Source organism: Schistocerca serialis, chromosome 2, assembly GCF_023864345.2.
Source record: "Schistocerca serialis cubense isolate TAMUIC-IGC-003099 chromosome 2, iqSchSeri2.2, whole genome shotgun sequence".
NCBI classification, from domain to species: Eukaryota; Metazoa; Arthropoda; class Insecta; order Orthoptera; family Acrididae; genus Schistocerca; species Schistocerca serialis.
Window position 1 is genome coordinate 1,024,183,539 of NC_064639.1, and position 15,479 is coordinate 1,024,199,017.

Here is a 15,479-nt window from a genome sequence, read left to right on the forward strand (position 1 = left end):
TGTGCTAACCACTGCGCCACCTCACTCGGTAGCGAAAAATCCGTTGGCTCTTTACTCTTTAATTTCATGTAACTATTGTTTAATGACTTTTCTCAAACATCATTTGCATTTGAAATATGTTTACCCAAAACCTTAATTTTCTCGCTACCTCTTTATCAGTGTAAATATCTTTTGTAGTGTCGTTGTTGTTAGTTAGGAGGCAAATCCATCTTTCCGTAGTGCGAACAGTTCACTAATCTACTTAATACATCAATTAGTAACTCGATCGGATAAAATTTCTCTAATATTAGTTTAGAAAGGGAATTACCTATTACTACGTCTGAATTTTGAACAATGTCGATGTGAACAGATAGAGCACAGAAATAGTAAGATTTATTTTTTAATTCATTCAGCTTCACTGACGAATTTCTTGTTCATGCGACTTCTTCTTGCTATTAATTAATTAATCCTCCTCCATTCATAATCAAGGACATGGAAGACAAAAATACGGGGCAAACAATAATACAAATAGTATTTTATCACTAGTTCCATTATAATTATTTAAATAAAGTGCGTCCTGGAAGTTGGGCACCAATTAAACTATCTCATAAAATTGCCTTGTAAAATCACTTTCAATCAAAGATATGAATTTTAATTATTATTATTTTTCAATTTGAGGAAAGATATTATTATTCTTGGTGGCTGACGTAATTTCATACCCTGTGTGTTGCGTCTATGGTTGCTCAGCTGAAAATTAGTACCAATAATTTTTAAATTGTTGGTGGCAGAAAACAAAATGAAATATTTCCCGAAGCTGAGGCTCTAATTGCGCTTTACCATGAGCCGCCAACTAATACCGTGCCACAGAAGCAATCTCATCCAATAAAAATAATAGGTGTTCACATTTATAAATTTGAAGAAAAAGGGTTTAAAACGTGAAGCACTCGCACTACCCTATTTTTCTGTCGCTCTTAAATGCATATGGCCAACTAGTACATCGCCGTTAATCGTGCAGATACACCGAATTCACCTGGACAAAATGGCGAAATATGATTCTAATTACGGGCAAGCCTTTCTCTGTCTACAGACGAAGCCAAAGGAAATATTTAACATCTTCCTTTCGGTAAGATATTTTGGAACAGTAGAAATGTAGCAATGATAAAAATACGCGCTCAGCACGCTTCACTACAACCACTCACACAAAGTTACTCTGACTTACGCAAAATGTAATATTCTTGTGAAACGTACTAGAAACTTATTCCAATGCCTGGTCTTCAGTATAGTCAATCAAGCGAAAAAAATCATCAAGACGATCAATAAAAAAATGAAAAGATAAACATCGACAGTAAGTAGTAAAATTCACTACAGGTTACGTAGATTAATATGTGATGAAAGAGGGAAAATCTTTCCTTTGGATAACTGGCAATAAGTCACACCGGCCAGAAAATAATTTTAATATTAAAAATGCGAAATTCTATAGTAAAATACCTAGAATTAACACGTAAGAAATAGAAAACTATTAAAATGTATGCAAACGAAAATATTCGTACACCCATGGTTGTACGAATATGTCGAAGAGAAAAGTAAGATAGAAAAGCATCTACGCAACATCGCAGTTAGCACTGCGTGCCAGCCACAGGATGAAACACCGAGTATAGGTACACACGTTTAACATTAAGCCAGCTTACTTTGTTAACTACACACAAGTCTCCTTTCCGTACATTTTCATTATCGCCACAATTTTTAGGTTACAAAGCTACATTCTGTGCGCGGGGACGTTTGTAACTGTGTGGTAATCCTTTGTATTACCTTTCCGTACACATCAATACTGTCATTAGTTCCGCTCGTCGCTTGTTTTCTGTATGATCGTTTTCACTCTCTCTACACAACGCAGCTTTTGATAACATGTGAAAAGACAGAATTGTATGCCGTAACGGGGTTCACAATCTAAGCCCTATCTCTCGCATTCAGAGCAATTCTGAATGGTAGAGCACTAACCGCGAAAGCCAGCCATCCGGTGTAATACAGTTCTCTTTTTCTTTTGTATATCACCAGTACAGAATATACTCCGCAAAGGGTAAAATATTTATTTATCAGTTGCATCTGTTGGTCTCCTTGCTTGCCTTCTGCGCCGTAGTTCCTTTCCTATTCTACAAGAGACGTAAATAACGCACTACTGAAGTTATTTATAAGGTGACAGGGTTTTCGTTGCTGCATGTGACACTTTGTTGTTTTCCTGTGCCAGCCGGTAGAATAATATTGTTCTTGGGAATGAAGACTGGAGTTTTCGAGGTTCTACAGTATTTTGTGAACCGATTTTCGGTTTACAAGTCCATCATCACACTATAACTTTGTTATTAAACACTTTAATAGGTATCTGAAACACTTTGAGGACGATTTTAGTATGTGATGTGGAGTCCATAGCTCACGGAGTAAAAACAAATTTGCGCTTGCCACGTCGTCTTCCTCATATTATTCATTCATTTCACTTTAATTTTTAATGTTTTCTAAATGGCTTTTGTTTTATAATGTTTACAATCTTCTCTTATCTACAAATAATTCTTTATATTTATAACGTGTAGGTATTTTATATGTTTAGTAGATGCATTCAACTACACTCCTGGAAATGGAAAAAAGAACACATTGACACCGGTGTGTCAGACCCACCATACTTGCTCCGGACACTGCGAGAATGCTGTACAAGCAATGATCACACGCACGGCACAGCGGACACACCAGGAACCGCGGTGTTGGCCGTCGAATGGTGCTAGCTGCGCAGCATTTGTGCACCGCCGCCGTCAGTGTCAGCCAGTTTGCCGTGGCATACGGAGCTCCATCGCAGTCTTTAACACTGGTAGCATGCCGCGACAGCGTGGACGTGAACCGTATGTGCAGTTGACGGACTTTGAGCGAGGGCGAATAGTGGGCATGCGGGAGGCCGGGTGGACGTACCGCCGAATTGCTCAACACGTGGGGCGTGAGGTCTCCACAGTACATCGATGTTGTCGCCAGTGGTCGGCGGAAGGTGCACGTGCCCGTCGACCTGGGACCGGACCGCAGCGACGCACAGATGCACGCCAAGACCGTAGGATCCTACGCAGTGCCATAGGGGACCGCACCGCCACTTCCCAGCAAATTAGGGACACTGTTGCTCCTGGGGTATCGGCGAGGACCATTCGCAACCGTCTCCATGAAGCTGGGCTACGGTCCCGCACACCGTTAGGCCGTCTTCCGCTCACGCCCCAACATCGTGCAGCCCGCCTCCAGTGGTGTCGCGACAGGGGTGAATGGAGGGACGAATGGAGACGTGTCGTCTTCAACGATGAGAGTCGCTTCTGCCTTGATGCCAATGATGGTCGTATGCGTGTTTGGCGCCGTGCAGGTGAGCGCCACAAGCAGGACTGCATACGACCGAGGCACACAGGGCCAACACCCGGCATCATGGTGTGGGGAGCGATCTTCTACACTGGCCGTACACCACTGGTGATCGTCGAGGGGACACTGAATAGTGCACGGTACATCCAAACCGTCATCGAACCCATCGTTCTACCATTCCTAGACCGGCAAGGGAACTTGCTGTTCCAACAGGACAATGCACGTCCGCATGTATCCCGTGCCACCCAACGTGCTCTAGAAGGTGTAAGTCAACTACCCTGGCCAGCAAGATCTCCGGATCTGTCCCCCATTGAGCATGTTTGGGACTGGATGAAGCGTCGTCTCACGCGGTCTGCACGGCCAGCACGAACGCTGGTCCAACTGAGGCGCCAGGTGGAAATGGCATGGCAAGCCGTTCCACAGGACTACATCCAGCATCTCTACGATCGTCTCCATGGGAGAATAGCAGCCTGCATTGCTGCGAAAGGTGGATATACACTGTACTAGTGCCGAGATTGTGCATGCTCTGTTGCCTGTGTCTATGTGCCTGTGGTTCTGTCAGTGTGATCATGTGATGTATCTGACCCCAGGAATGTGTCAATAAAGTTTCCCCTTCCTGGGACAATGAATTCACGGTGTTCTTATTTCAATTTCCAGGAGTGTAGAAGGATAGTTTGCAGACCAGAGTGCTTCAAAGGCGTGGTCCTATTGTAGGTGGTATGCATTTACCTTCCTTCAAAGTGACTTACCCAACCAGATGTAAGGGCACTTGCAGTGTAACGTAGAACCTTAGACCCTAAATCAAGACTCAGTTTGGCATTTCTCACTTTAATAAATAATTTCCAGCTGGGAAATGAGCGATAAATGCCCAAACAATTAGGAATGACTGTGTGAGTTGGACCTTGGGTCTTTGCATCTGTAGTATGGCACAGTCAAGGATGAATTTTTTTGTGGACTTTCAACTCTACTTATATCTGAACTACCTTTCTCGAAATGATTTGTAAGCTTGTTAGTGTCTTTTACAACGATACCAAGCAATCGTTTCCATTCACCCCCTAAGCCGAAATCAGATTTAGAAAATTAGTAAATATTGTAGATAAAAATCTTAAACATGGCTGCGAAACAGCAACTGTGTAAATCTGAAGAGCTTGAAAAATCACCCAACCAGTTACAAATAAAAGTTTATTAACCCTTACACATGGTTTACATTTCTGTACATAAGAGCCGCTCAGCTTCATCTAATCTATTGTGCCATCATGTGATGCAATAAGGCCACTATTTCTGAAGAAGATAATTTTACAAATATCGAAACCATGGTCAAGCGCTAATAAACCTTTATTTGGAACTGGTTGACTGATTTTTCAACCTCTGCAAGTATTGTAAAATGTTAACCATGTTTGTATTCATTGTTATTCTCGAAAATATATTAATATTATGCCACATTACTGAGAGTCTTACTAAAAGAAATAAACAACCATCCACTTTTTATACAACTTTATGTACGCTAAGACCCGTTTCGAGTTCCCATACTTCTTCAGTGGGCATAATACATTTATATCTTCATGAATACCGCATTTTTGTAGAACATTTTTTGAACGCTGCATCTTCCGCTAATTCTGTGGCCACATGGGTACTTCTGCGATGCATCCGTTGTTGCGGGAAACTGGCATTAGGAGTAACATAAGATGTAAAATGGAAGTGATTGGGGATTGTGAAAGCGCAATGACAATTTAGCAGCGATTCCATTTATTAATAACAGCAGTACTGAACAGTCATCAAATTATTGAGTAGAATTCTCTTAAAATAATTATTATAATGGAGCACAGAAAAATATGCAAAATCTTACTGGTTCCAAATCAGTAATAATAATGTCCAAAACAATAACAGAAGAATGTTCAGTAAGAGAAATAGCGTTAGCAAAAGTTCACTGATACTAGAGCTAAATTACTCTGCACTAATGAAAGAAGTTTCACACTTGATAAGAAGTTCTGAATAATACTTGAAACCCTCAGTCAGATAGTAATCAAGAATTTAATACTAAACCCTAACTTAAGAGGCATAAAACGAAATTGCAATTAAAAGTTAAATTATGTACTTAAATACAACAAATCAATCCCTCACCTAAACTATATAATAAAATTACAATTAACAATTAAATCATACAATACAAATACAACATTATCAACCAGGTACGCAGCAATGCTGGCTTAAGCCAAAATACACTACTGGCCATTAAAATTGCTACACCACGAAGATTATAAGCTACAGACGCGAAATTTAACCGACAGGAAAAAGAGGCTATTACATGCAAACAGTTAGCTTTTCAGAGAATTCACACAAGGTTGGCGGCGGTGGCGACACCTACAACTTTCTGACATGAGGAAAGTTTCCAACCGATTTCTCACACTCAAACAGCAGTTGACCGGCGTTGCCTGGTGAAACGTTGTTGTGATGCCTCGTGTGAGGAAGAGAAATGCGTACCACCACGTTTCCGCCTTTGATAAAGATCGGATTGTAGCCTGTCGCGATTGCGGTTTATCGTTGCTGCTCTATTTGATCGAGATCCAATGACTGTTAGCAGAATATGGAATCGGTCGGTTCAGGAGGGTAATACGGAACGCCGTGCTAGATCCCAACGGCCTCGTATCACTAGCAGTCGAGATGACAGGCATCTTATCCGCTTGGCTGTAACGGATCGTGCAGCCACGTCTCGATCCCTTAGTCAACAGATGGGTACGTTTGCAAGACAACAACCGTCTGCACGAACAGTTCGACGACGTTTGCAGCAGCATGAACTATCAGCTCGGAGACCATGGCTGCGGTTACCCTTGACGCTGCATCAGAGACAGGAGCGTCTGCGATGGTGTACTCAACGACGAACCTGGGTGCACGAATGGCAAAACGTCATTTTTTCGGATGAATCCAAGTTCTGTTTACAGCATCATGATGGTCGCATCCGTGTTTGGCGACATCGCGGTGAACGCACGATGGAAGCGTGTATTCCTCATCGCCGTAGTGGCGTATCACCCGGCGTGATGGTATGGGGTGCCATTGGTTACACGTCTCGGTCACCTCTTGCTCGCATTGAAGGAACTTTGAACAGTGGACGTTACATTTCAGATGTGATACGACCCGTGCCTCTTCCCTTCATTCGATCCCTGCGAAACCCTATATTTCAGCAGGATAATGCACGACCGCATGTTGCAGGTCCTGTACGGGCCTTTCTGGATACAGAAAATGTTCGACTGTTGCCCTGGCCAGCACATTTCTCCAGATATCTCACCAATTGAAAACGTCTGGTCAACGGTGGCCGAGCAACTGGCTCGTCATAATACGCCAGTCACTACTCTTGACGAACTGTGGTATCGTGTTGAAGCTGCATGGGCAGCTGTACCTGTACACGCCATCCAAGCTCTGTTTGACTCAATGCCCAGGCGTATCAAGGCCGTTATTACGGCCAGAGGTGGTTGTTCTGGGTACTGATTTCTCAGGATCTGTGCACCCAAATTGCGTGAAAATGGAATCACATGTCAGTATACTATATTTGTCCAATGAATACCCGTTTATCAACTGCATTTGTCCTTGGTGTAGCAATTTTAATTGCCAGTAGGTTACAAGCACACTCTAAAGCAGTCCAACCTGGTAAGTGACGAAATACATAGCAAGTACCAAGGATTACTAACTGCACACTGCACTGCTTGAAAGTTTCCTTGAGCACTCCTGCGTACAAGATATACAGCACCCATCACTAATACGTCCGTCCATTCCAGGCACAGTCTTCCCGGAAATCAGCAAAACGCGCTCCGGCACACTCTTGCTGTGTTTGGCGCCGCTATAACAGTGTCGGCAGCCGCGCGAGTTGGCCGCGCGGTCTTGGGCGTCTTGTCACGGTCCGCGCGGCTCCCACCGTCTGAGGTTCGAGTCCTCAAAAAATGGTTCAAATGGCTCTGAGCACTATGGGACTTAACATCTGTGGTCATCGGTCCCCTAGAACTTAGAACTACTTAAACCTAACTAACCTAAGGACATCACACACATCCATGCCCGAGGCAGGATTCGAACCTGCGACCGTAGCGGTCACGCGGTTCCAGACTGAAGCGCCTAGAACCTACGGCCACACCGGCCGGCTCGAGTCCTCCCTCGGGAATGGGTGTGTGTGTTGTACTTAGCGTAAGTTAGTTTAAGTTAGATACAGCAGTGCCTAAGCTTAAGGACCGATGACCTCCGCAGTTTCGTCTCAGAAGACCTTTTTTTTAAAAAAAAAAAATCGTGTCGATAGCCGTCAGCTGCCACTCAGCTCTGCTGGCGTGCGTCGCCAGACTAGGCTGCACCGCTGCTTCCCAGCAGACTGCCTTCCAGTCAACGCAACTGTTCTCCTGTTATATGGGGCCACTACTACCAGTTACAATGGCCAGCCGCCACTCATCTCCCACGCCCACTTTCCAAGACTCTACAGGTCCGCCGCTCCCCAACCGTTGCCAGTTACCAACACAACACTTTCTGACCCTTTCTCTTTGCATACTGAGCTGCTCACTTGTGTTGCCAGGCGCCACCGGCGGCTCGTCTTGCCAAACGCTGCTCCAAGACTCCGCAGGTACGCTGCCAGCCAACAACTCACGATCTGACCGCTCCCGAACAGAAAATACCGGATGGTGCAGCCCCAGTGTATGTGGCGCTGCACGTGACGTGCTGACAGTTCGCTGCTAACCACTGCCCTGGCGTTGTCTTCGATGATCTGCTGTCACGTACAAGACTCCTTAACGCTGTCGCTTTCGCCCGTTCATCAGTTCCAGTAGCGCTGCACTCGGCTCATTCTTCGCGCGCTCCCTGCCACAGCGACATCACACATTCAGCCTTGGCCCAAAAAACCGAACGGGACGATACTTAAACTGTGAAGCACAGTCACGGCACAGGCTATTACATACACTACTGGCCATTAAAATTGCTACACCAACGACAAATGCAGATTATAAACGGGTATTCATTGGACAAATATGTTATACTAGAACTAACATATGATTACATTTTCACGCAATTTGGGTGCTTAGATCCTGAGAAATCAGTACCCAGAACAACCACCTCTGGGCGTAATAACGGCCTTGATACGCCTGGGCATTGAGTCAAACAGATCTTGGATGGCGTGTACAGGTACAGCTGCCCATGCAGCTTCAACACGATACCACAGTTCATCAAGAGTAGTGACTGGCGTATTGTGACGAGCCAGTTGCTCGGCCACCATTGACCAGACGTTTTCAATTCGTGAGAGATCTGGAGAACGTGCTGACCACGGCAGCACTCGAACATTTTCTGTATCCAGAAAGGCCCGTACAGGACCTGCAACATGCAGTCGTGCATTATCCTGCTGAAATGTAGGGTTTCGCAGGGATCGAATGAAGGGTAGAGCCACTGGTCGTAACACATTTGAAATGTAACGTCCACTGTTCAAAGTGTCGTCAATGCGAACAAGAGGTGACCGAGACGCGTAACCTATAGCACCCCATACCATCACGCCGGGTGATACGCCACTACGGCGATGACGAATACACGCTTCCAATGTGCGTTCACCGCGATGTCGCCAAACTCGGATGCGACCATCATGATGCTGTAAACAGAACCTGTATTAATTTGAAAAAATGACATTTTGCCATTCGTGTACCCAGGTTCGTCGTTGAGTACACCATCACAGGCGCTCCTGTCTGTGATCCAGCGTCAAGGGTAACCGCAGCCGTGGTCTCCGAGCTGATAGTCCATGCTGCTGCAATCGTCTTCGAACTGTTTGTGCAGATGGTTGTTGTCCTGCAAACGTCCCCATCTGTTGACTCAGGGATCGAGACGTGGCTGCACGATCTGTTATAGCCATGCGGATAAGATGCCTGTCATCTCGACTGCTAGTGATACGAGGCCGTTGGTATCCAGCAGGGTGATAAGTATTACCCTCCTGAATCGACCGATTCCATATTCTGCTAACAGTCATTAGATCTCGACCAACGCGAGAAGCAATGTCGCGATATGATAAACCGCAATCGCGATAGGCTACAATCCGACCTTTATCAAAGTCGGAAACGTGATGGCACGCATTTCTCCTCCTTACAAGAGACATCACAACAACGTTTCGCCAGTCAACGTCGGTCAACTTCTGTTTGTGTATGAGAAATCGATTGGAAACTTCCCTCATGTCCGCACGTCGTAGGTGTCGTCAGCGGCGCCAACCTTGTGTGAATGCTCTGAAAATCTAATCATATGCATATCACAGCATCTTCTTCCCGTCGGTTAAATTTCGCGTCTGTAGCACGTCATCTTCGTGGTGTAGCAATTTTAATGGCCAGTTGTGTAAATTTGAAAATACGAGCTACAAGTTACAGAAGTAACAGTAGCTACTGCAGCGTTCAAATCGCTGTCGATAAAAAAGTCGTTCTATTGAAGATATAAATACAGTGCGTTTCGAAGAGAATATACGTAATACAAAGTATTATGATGTCATACTATCGATCTCGACGCCACGGCTCAGTTATTGGAGGAACGTATACATTGTGTCGTTCATATTCGTTGCTGATAGATGTCGATTGTCGTCTATTTGCTTCGTTTCTGTCACAGCTTACAAAATGCCTACTTCGCAGCAGAAATAATATTGTGTTTCAGAATTTGCGAAGTGTAATTCCGTGGTTACAGTTGAAAAGACGTTTCAGGATGAGGTACTAAACTGATCCTCCGAATGGATGGAACATTCGCAGATGGTATCGACAGTTTGTAGACATAGGGTTTGTATGTAAATGAAAGAGTTAACGACGAATATGTGGCACAAATTCAAACCGCTTTCCAACATAGTCCTACAAAATGTGCTCGTCGTACCAATCGGGAGTTTCAATTGCCTACAAGAACAATTTGGCTTTTTTCGAGACGTCGGTTGGTTATAAGATCGTGCAAGTTACAGCTGCTACAGATTCTACGTCATAATGACAAACGCAGACGTATGGCATTTTCTGACGAGCTTCAGAGTGCTGTTGACAATGATTACTCATTCGCACAACTAGTCGTGTTCGGCGATGAAGCGACTTTCCACCTAAGTGGCAAAGTGAACAAACACAACGTTGGAATTTGGGGCCTACAGAACCCACATGCACCCACTGAGCACGTACGAGATTCACCCAAAGCCATTGTGTTTTGTGCGACATCTGACCCATCTGTTTACGGCCCATTTCCTTTTGATGGAAGCATGGATAACGGTCAGCAGTATCTTGTTATGTTACAAAACTGGATGTTTCAGATCTGAACTAGGACAGCTTCATTTTTCAACAAGACGAGTCATCCCGCTCTCTGCAGGCGCCAAGTGCGTAAATATCAGAATGAAGCTCTACCGACCGGTGGATTGCTCTTCAACCAGCCGGCGACTTGGAACTTCTCAGATGGCCTCCACAGTCACTTGATTTTACCCCTTCTGACCTCTTCCTGTGCAGTGTCATTAAGCTCAACGTTTATCCAACAGTACTGCCATACAACCCAAAAGAGTTGAAGAATGAGGTTAATACTGTCATAACATCAGTGACGATGGACATGCGTGTCCAAGTATGGGAGGAGTTTGAGTACCGATGTGATATTGTTCGTGTCGCTGGTAGAGGGTGTATTGAACGTCTGTAATCAAACTTGAGACATTGGTAAGTATTGAACCAAGTTTCATGGCTGTATATCTTAGCATTCGAAATACGTATATTCTTTCTGAAACATTCTGTATACTTAGCTGACTGAACGTGGGTGAAAACCGGAAATGAGTCGTTGCAGAAACAAAACCGAAAAAAATTTGGCCACGTAAATTCTTCATTTGTGGGGCCATATTGTACGAAGCTGCTTTACAACACCTGAGGCTATTTTCGCTCTGTCGTCGCAACTACAAAAAATGCCTGTTTCTCTTTCACTAGACGCGTTTCGCTTTATTGAAGTAAAGCATCGTCAGTGGTCTGTAATTAAAGATATTTACAATCTGATATGTTTGTAAGTTCGAAAAACATTTCGTTAACAGTATCTTGCTCTTTACTTACGGCGATTTCCGTCTGGTTCCTGGCCTACTTCATATTCGTTGCTGCTAGATGTCAATTGTCTTCTATTTGCTTCGTTGCTGTCACACGTAACAAAATACCTACTTCGCAGCAGAAACTGCTAGCACATGTTTGCAGTTTTTCAGACCACTGATGATGCTTTACCTAAAAAATGCGAAACGCGTCTGGTGAAAAAAAAAAACACGCATTTTCATGTAATTGCAACGACAGAACGAAAATACTCTCAGAACATGAGGCCCATCTGCACATTTCTTAAAATTATTTTATTTTATCCACATCCTCGCAGCTCGGTCACCATTATCATGGACAAATTAAATATTAGAGAGATCCTAATTAACCTCCTTTTTCTAATCTGGTAATGGAGACAGATAATTCAAATAAATTTGTGCACTAACTAGTTGACAAATCCGGCACCGCCCCAGGTATTCATTTGGCCAGTTTTCTATTAGAAACGAAAGCCAAAAAAATATTCTCTCTCTAGTGTAATATAGAAAAAAATTCATTTACGTGTATTCTTGATAACAGCTTTCAAATAATGAAACGGTTTCTGCACGCTGGGCGCAGGTGTTTCGCAGGTCTACAAAGCGATTTTGTAAACGGCTCTATGCCAACACCCCTTCACAGCTCCACAGACGGATATTGTTTTCGCCTACAGCCGTTTTCACTTCGAAGTTCAAAGCTCTCAAAAGCGCTGCCAGGTGTCAGGCATTTCCTTACGTTGACTCGATTGTAGTAGTGTCTTAGCAATAAAGAATAAATGTATTAAAACTTCATGCTGATGAGGCATTTCTTCACGAATATCAGTGTTCATGATGTCATATCTCTTACACTATCTATCGTACAATTTGTGTAGTCCAGCGACGTATGTGGATACTGTCTGCAAAATGTATTTCGAATAGAGCCAGTAGTACAGAGGTAATAAATTTAAACGTCATGCACAACGCGACAGTTTTTCGTTGTTTATGTCATCGTATCTCTTGTATTATGGTAGGTAGGTGGTTCTTATCCCCACAGCGATTTTTGCTGACAGTGAGGGATATGTATGCCATTTATGGTAGAAATAGGTCCTTCGGTTTAGGAGGAGATGTGGGACTTACGCACATACCTACATCCATTTTTATCATGTGTACGGGTTATTTGCGCCAAACAGAACATTATTAAGAGATCAGCCGGCCGCTGTGGCCGAGTGGTTCTTGGAGCTTCAGTCCGGAACCGCTCTGCTGCTACGGTGGCAGGTTCGAATCCTGCCTCGCGCATGGATGTGTGTGGTGTCCTTAGGTTAGTTAGGTTTAAGTAGTTCTACGTCTAGGGGACTGTGACCTCAGATGTTAAGTCCCATAGTGCTTAGAGCCATTTGAACCATTTTTTATTAAGAGATCATTAAGTGGATAAATGGGAACTACGCATTGCAATGAAGCAGAGCCTTGCAGGAGCGTATGACGTTTTTGTTCTGCTAGCGAAATTTCACTCTGAGTATTGTACTATGGGTCACTGCTGGGACCTTGTTGTACATATATGCTGTGTTTGTCGTCGCTGCTATCCCGAGGGTGGCCACCACATGTAAGTAGATATATACAAGTAGTATCTGTTCTGTCGCACATGGTGAGGGCGGTTAATGGACAAGGGATGCTGCATTGCAGGGTGCGATAAGCTAGAAATCTGCGTTGGTCAGGGACCGTGTCCCTACGGCAGAAGCGGTTAAGGCAACCGCTTATGAGAAGCGGTAGATCCGGGTTCGATTTCCAGTTCGGCATAAATTTTCATCTTTCGCCATTTCCTTTCCACGGTGCCCACTGCCGCTGGAAGTCACAAGTTTCCCATCAACCCTTTCCCTTTCATTCCCATTCCTCTATTTCATATACAGTGTAACACGCTGGCGGTAATAGCTCCTGAGCCGCTGCGGACCTCATTCGGCACGCTCCTCCGTCGAAGGTCAAAAGACTTCTCTGTTCGGCGCTGCCCTGCAGTTGTAAGGCAGCAACTGATGCTGATAACGAGATAATCACGGCAGGTCGCTCCCCGTTACCCTACGTGCTACATATACAACTACATACACATTTCGTGAATATGTTACAAAGTTTCAAGGATGGTGGAGAAGGGTACACTTATCAATTTGAGGTAAGGAACCCTTATCCGGAAATGACGAAATCTACAGCTGTACGCGAAATTTGTTCCAACACCTCTGACAGCAGGATGCATACGCCGGTCGTGTTGTTGCTGACATGGGCTTTAAAATGCATACCTTAAGAGCTATGAGCTCTTGTTCAGCTTCGCTTCTGTGAAACACATCTCTTCCACTGAACAAGTGCCCATTACACATTTTAGAGCCCATATTTAGTGAACATTTTTTTCTTGTATTGGTCCTACTGCCTCCTACAAAAACATGGAAACTAAAGTGCTCGCAGTAGAAGGGATGTGTTCCACAGTATCTAAGATGAACAAGTGTTCATAGTTTTATTATACGCATTTTACAGATCGTACTTAATACGCATTTTTCTTGCTTTGGTCTATACTACAACCTCAGACAGTTGCCTACCCTACAATCTTAGCAGCAACATTACCGCTCATTTATTCCATTGCCAGAGGTAACATAACGATATTCACTTATAATTTTCGACTCTGTCGTTTCCGGGCAAGAATCCCTTCCCTCAGATTACATTCACCACTCTCCATCATCACGGAATCATCCTGTATATACTCCGCTAGCCGCTATACATAAATACTGAAAATCAAATTTTTGTTGCCTCTGGAAGATGTTAGATAGGCAACCTGTAACTGGAACCGGGTGCTGAGGTTTTAGTGATTTTGTACTATAGATGATTTATTTAAAAAATTTACGACATAATTTCTAACCAAGGGATGTTACAGAGTTTTCAACAATAGGAAGATATTAACACCAAAATGCACCAGCCTTGAAATCAAGGAAATATTTCTCAGAGCATATTTTTGGAGCGTAGCATGCTGTGAATGTGAAACATGGACTCTGGGTTCTAAGAAGAGAAGAAACTAAATTCTTTCGAGATGTGATGCCACTGAAGCACGGAAAAAACAAAGTGAATTGATGTCCTTACAAACAAGATGGATAAAAAGTCTGTGGAAGTCAGTGATCAAAAGATACGTACAACATTTTGGCCATCTAATGAGACATGAGAGACTCTTCAACAGATTGATAAATGAGCATGTTAATGGAAACAGACCTAAAGCAAGACCATGCTGAGGTACAACGACGAAATTATGAAAGATGTGGATAACAACACCTACGGAAAAATTAACAGGAAACAATCAAACTGCTGCCAATCAATCCTCAGATTGAACACTATATATGAAGGCAACTGTGAGATATTGTTTACGTTTCTAAGGAAATCTGCCGTCGGAAACACCGATTTTAGTTTTCCTTTATTAAATCACTTCCAACTGCCATTCATTCTTCCTTAAGTAATTCGGCAAGCGAATGCCTTGACAATTCTTTTGACAAGGTTATAACCGATTTCTGCCACCGTCCTTGTTCGGTGGAGTCGTAAACTCAGATGGCTTTAAATTCCAACCTCCTCTCCTCCATTTCCCAAAACTTGTAAATTAATTGCGAATAATTCCTACGACGAAACTGGCATGTCCTGTCCTGGTCAACACTCATTTACAGTCTTTAATTTTTTCTGAACCAGAAGTTAAAAAAGACATTACAATCTAATTTAAAATCTAACTACCTGAAGGTAAAGTTCTTCTTGACTGATGACAAAATCTGAGTCGCTTGGTGGCATCATATGCTTCTTCAAATTTCTAAAATTCCCGGTGTTTCGATCTCTCTGTAGGGATGTTTTTCGGGATTTCACCGGTTCATCTGCAAGGCTGGGAACTCATTTTATCGTCAACAACAGCGGCCATGAAAGCCTGCTTACTTATATCAAGTTCCCCTTTCTTCCAGTTTATACACACATTTCAAACTCACATTGACCAACAATAACTTGGTATGAGTCTAAACTACGAATTTCATTGTTTACGTAAAAGTATTTTTCCACACAAACTTTCACAGAACATTTAGCTGTTGCTGCTGTGGTCTTCAGTCCGAAGACTGGT